Source organism: Nycticebus coucang, chromosome 9 (genome assembly GCF_027406575.1).
Source record: "Nycticebus coucang isolate mNycCou1 chromosome 9, mNycCou1.pri, whole genome shotgun sequence".
Classification (NCBI taxonomy): Eukaryota; Metazoa; Chordata; class Mammalia; order Primates; family Lorisidae; genus Nycticebus; species Nycticebus coucang.
This window is the reverse complement of record NC_069788.1, coordinates 53,762,943-53,768,942: the sequence shown is the minus strand read 5'-3', so window position 1 is coordinate 53,768,942 and position 6,000 is coordinate 53,762,943.

Here is a 6,000-nt window from a genome sequence, read left to right as displayed (position 1 = left end):
GACACAAAACAAATATCAACAGAATCAAAAGAATTGAAATTTTACCTTGTATCTTCTTAGACCATAGGGCACTAAAGGTGGAACTCAACTCTAATAAAAATGCTCGACCCCACCCAAAGGCATGGAAATTAAACAATCTTCTGTTGAATAACAGATGGTGCAGGAAGAAATAAAACAGGAAATCATTAACTTCCTTGAGCATAATAGTAATGAAGATACAAGCTACCGAAACCTGTGGGATGCTGCAAAAGCAGTTTTGAGAGGAAAATTCATTGCTTTAGATGCCTACATTCAAAAAACAGAAAGAGAGCACATCAACAATCTCACAAGAGATCTTATGGAATTGGAAAAAGAAGAACAATCTAAGCCTAAACTCAGTAGAAGAAAAGAAATATCCAAAATCAAATCAGAGATCAATGAAATTGAAAACAAAAGAATCATTCAGAAAATTAATGAAACAAGGAGTTGGTTTTTTGAAAAAATAAATAAAATAGATAAACCATTGGCCAGACTAACAAGGAATAGAAAAGTAAAATCTCTAGTAACCTCAATCAGAAATGATAAAGGGGAAATAACAACTGATCCCACAGAGATACAGGAGATCATCTCTGAATACTACCAGAAACTCTATGCCCAGAAATTTGACAATGTGAAAGAAATGGATCAATATTTGGAATCACACCCTCTCCCTAGACTCAGCCAGGAAGATATAGAGCTCCTGAACAGACCAATTTCAAGCACTGAGATCAAAGAAACAATAAAAAATCTTCCAACCAAAAAATGCCCTGGTCCAGATGGCTTCACTCCAGAATTCTATCAAACCTTCAAGGAAGAGCTTATTCCTGTACTGCAGAAATTATTCCAAAAAATTGAGGAAGAAGGAATCTTCCCCCAACACATTCTATGAAGCAAACATCACCCTGATACCAAAACCAGGAAAAGACCCAAACAAAAAGGAGAATTTCAGACCAATCTCACTCATGAATATAGATGCCAAAATTCTCAACAAAATCCTAGCCAATAGATTACAGCTTATCATCAATAAAGTCATTCATCATGATCAAGTAGGCTTCATCCCAGGGATGCAAGGTTGGTTTAACATACGCAAGTCTATAAACGTTATCCACCATATTAACAGAGGCAAAAATAAAGATCACATGATCCTCTCAATAGATGCAGAAAAAGCATTTGATAAAATCCAGCATCCTTTTCTAATTAGAACACTGAAGAGTATAGGCATAGGTGGCACATTTCTAAAACTGATTGAAGCTATCTATGACAAACCCACAGCTAATATTTTACTGAATGGAGTAAAACTGAAAGCTTTTCCTCTTAGAACAGGAACCAGACAAGGTTGTCCTCTGTCACCTTTACTATTCCACGTAGTGTTGGAAGTTCTAGCCAATACAATTAGGCAAGACAAGGAAATCAAGGGAATCCAAATGGGAGCAGAGGAGGTCAAACTCTCCCTCTTTGCTGACGACATGATGTTATACTTAGAGAACCCCAAAGACTCAACCACAAGACTCCTAGAAGTCATCGAAAAATACAGTAATGTTTCAGGATATAAAATCAATGTCCACAAGTCAGGAGCCATTGTATACACCAATAACAGTCAAGATGAGAAGCTAATTAAGGACACAACTCCCTTCACCATAGTCTCAAAGAAAATGAAATACCTAGGAATATACCTAACGAAGGAGGTGAAGGACCTCTATAAAGAAAACTATGAAATCCTCAGAAAGGAAATAGCAGAGGATATTAACAAATGGAAGAACATACCATGCTCATGGATGGGAAGAATCAACATTGTTAAAATGTCTATAATTCCCAAAGCAATCTACCTATTCAATGCCATTCCTATCAAAATACCAACATCGTACTTTCAAGATTTGAAGAAAACGATTCCGGAAAAAAACCCGTATAGCTAAGGCAGTTCTTTGTAACAAAAATAAAGCTGGGGGCATCAGCATACCAGATTTAAGTCTGTACTACAAAGCCATGGTGCTCAAGACAGCATGGTACTGGCACAAAAACGGAGACATAGACACTTGAATTGAAAACCAAGAAATGAAACTAACATCTTACAACCACCTAATCTTCGATAAACCAAACAAGAACATACCTTGAGGGAAAGACTCCCTGTTCAATAAATGGTGTTGGGAGAACTGGATGTCTACATGTAAAAGACTGAAACTGGACCCACACCTTTCCCCACTCACAAAAATTGATTCAAGATGGATAAAGGACTTAAATTTAAGGCATGAAACAATAAAAATCCTCCAAGAAAGCATAGGAAAAACACTGGAAGATATTGGCCTGGGGAAAGACTTCATGAAGAAGACTGCCATGGCAATTGCAACAACAACAAAAATAAACAAATGGGACTTCATTAAACTGAAAAGCTTCTGTACAGCTAAGGAGACAATAACCAAAGCAAAGAGACAACCTACACAATGGGAAAGGATATTTGCATATTTTCAATCAGACAAAAGCTTGATAACTAGGATCTATAGAGAACTCAAATTAATCCACATGAAAAAAGCCAACAATCCCATATATCAATGGGCAAGAGACATGAATAGAACTTTCTCTAAAGATGACAGACGAATGGCTAACAAACACATGAAAAAATGTTCGTCATCTCTATATATTAGAGAAATACAAATCAAAAGCACCCTGAGATATCATCTAACCCCAGTGAGAATGGCCCACATCACAAAATCTCAAAACTGCAGATGCTGGCGTGGATGTGGAGAGAAGGGAACACTTTTACACTGCTGGTGAGACTGCAAACTAGTATAACCTTTCTGGAAGGAAGTATGGAGAAACCTCAAAGCACTCAAGCTAGACCTCCCATTTGATCCTGCAATCCCATTACTGGGCATCTACCCAGAAGGAAAGAAATCCTTTTATCATAAGGACAGTTGTACTAGACTGTTTATTGCAGCTCAATTTACAATCGCCAAAATGTGGAAACAGCCTAAATGCCCACCAACCCAGGAATGGATTAACAAGCTGTGGTATATGCATACTATGGAATACTATTCAGCCATTAAAAAAAATGGAGACTTTACATCCTTTGTATTAACCTGGATGGACGTGGAAGACATTATTCTTAGTAAAGCATCACAAGAATGGAGAAGCATGAATCCTATGTACTCAATTTTGATATGAGGACAATTAATGACAATTAAGGTTATGGGGGGGGAAGTAGAAAGAGGGATGGAGGGAGGGGGTGGGGCCTTGGTGTGTGTCACACTTTATGGGGGCAAGACATGATTGCAAGAGGGACTTTACCTAACAATTGCAATCAGTGTAACCTGGCTTATTGTACCCTCAATGAATCCCCAACAAAAAAAAAAAAAGTAATTAGCTGGTTTGAAAACAGGAATGAAAAGAATTGAGATTATGAAGGATTACAATAAATGTATTTAAAAAAAAAAAAAGAAAAGAATTGAGAGAAACTAAAAATTCTAGACTTGAGTTGAAAGATAGTACTACTTCTCAACTCCAAACCATTAAAGAGAAAACTGAGAAATTATTTAAGTAAGAAATTCCTTTTTAAACTTAGCCTTGTGCAAGTATCAAATTCAGGTTGCAACCATCTATTAGTGTTAAAAAAAAAATCTCTGAATGACTAAAATGTCCTATAAATAACTTTAGCTGTTAAAATGGCTCAAAATAATGCAACAAAGGTGATATCTTTTCTACTGAAGGCTAAAAGGCTTGACTGCCCCACCCCAGAGAGAGAAGGAGAGAGAGATAGTGAGAATATCAAATCTCAAAGAGTTACCAACCTGGATTAAGAAGACTGACTGCTCAAAGGTGAAAATGTCACTGGGGGGTCCTCCCATATTTTTTATTGTTAGTAGTGGGATGAAAAGTCTGCTTTTTCTTCAAGGACTATTTAAATATGGCTCAAAAGGATATTGAAAAAGGAAGGACTGTCCAGTGGATAGAGCGAAGAGCCATCATGAACAATGACATTCTGAGAACTAATCATGGTATGTAGAACTACAGATCAATCAGGACCTATTCTCTACCCCCAAATGGGAAGACCCTGAAATACATATATGATTTCAGATTTCTTTGAACTAAAACTACTGTGTGTTTCCTCTGTTTGCAGTTACCTTTTCTGTGTTCTAGCATGATACACTGGCTGTGCCTGGGCATGTAGGGGAACAGACACTTTGTCTTGCTAGTTCATGAGTTTCAGGAGCAAGAAAAGCCATATTCAGACTGAGAAGATATCATGAAATTGTGAACATCAGGCCTGAGGCTATAATTAAATGGGACTTTTGAGTTGGATTTTCTTAGGAAGGAAGTATATTTTGTGTGCTGAAAGATTTAACTGAATATTTTTCAGTGGAAGCTAGGACAAAGATAGCTTATATTATTATTCAAAAACACTCCTAGGCTCTCCTTTGGGAAGAATTATATATCTCTATCTTGGTTCTGTTGAGCTTGGTCATATGGCCTGCCCAATGAAATCTGAGTGGAAGTAACTCCCAGGCAAAACCCTTAACAGCCAGTACCTGGCTCACCATGATTTCTCTTTTACTTCTACCATGATGATCTCATGGCAGAAAAATGGGGCTTCCATATAAAGCCTGATTCATCAAACTAGATGAGAAAATGATGGTGAGAAGCTGTAGCCAATGCACAGTGGGTATGAACTGTGAACATCATATAAAGCTGTGTTATTATTATAATCAACTGAGATTTTTCAGTCATTTGTTATCCCAGTTTAACTTAGCTTATCATGACTGATACAGCCATCATCAATTTATTGGCTTTTATCTTCATTCTTCTTGTCTCATGGTTACCAGATACCTGTTACACTTCTAGTCCTGACATCTGTAGTCAAGACAGTGGCAAAAAGAAAAAAGTTAAAAAAAAAAAAAAAGACAAGGCATAGGTCTACTTTCTATGCATCAATGGTCAGAAATGTGCAGGCCCCATTTATTTCAAGGAAGCCACAAAATGTATAAGCTGGGACATAGAAATTTGGAAATGTAGGTTGGCATAGTCAATCATACTGTCACATAACCATACTAAACTCATCTATTGCTGCTTCTCCCCACAGAGCCTATGCTCTATATTTGCTGAAACAACATTTAACAATGGGGAAACATTCTGAGAAATGCATTCTTAGGTAAAATTTTTCTTCATTATTAAATTAACCATAGCTTATTGTTACATTTTTACTTTAGAAACTTTAAAATTTTCTTAATTTTTTGACCCTTTTATAATAACACTTAGCTTAAAACACATACTGTATACCTGTGCAAAATATTTTTCTTTATATCCTTATTCTATAAGATTTTTCCTATTTCTAAAATTTTCATTTATTTACTTTTTAAACTTATTTTGTGAAAACCTAAGACACAAACACACATGTTAGCCTAGGTCTATACATAGTCAAGATCACCTTAGAGGCTTCCTGGAAAATATTATAGAACCTCTCTAAGCTGAGCACCCAAGGGACTGAAACAAAGTGGTCAACATATGGAGGTGATCAACGTAAAGGAATTAGGTCTACTGTAATGATATGTACATGTGGTGCATGTCTGGCCTATGAAAATTAGGTCAACTCGAGGTGATCAACTATGGAGGTTGTACAGTAAATAGTGTTTTAACTTTTCTAATAACATCAATAAAACATTTGCAATCAACTTGGGGAACTGGGCATCACTGACACTATAAAGCTCTGAGGTATGAATGAGTTTTTTATGAATCAGGCAGAACTGGCTGGAATTTAGTGAGTGAGGGAGATTTGGGGGGCAGAGGTCAGTGAGGCTGGTGTACGTCAAGTGATATAAGGTCTTGGAGCATCTTATGGAAAATGAATTTGTTCCATTTTGTCCTCAGTTCACAGGGAAGGCTTTGGAAGATTTTTAAATGAGCAAGCAACATGAACATATTTACATTTCAAACAGTGCCTGTATGTGGAGATGGACTGAAAGAGAAAAAATGGTGGAGCCAAGTGAATAATCA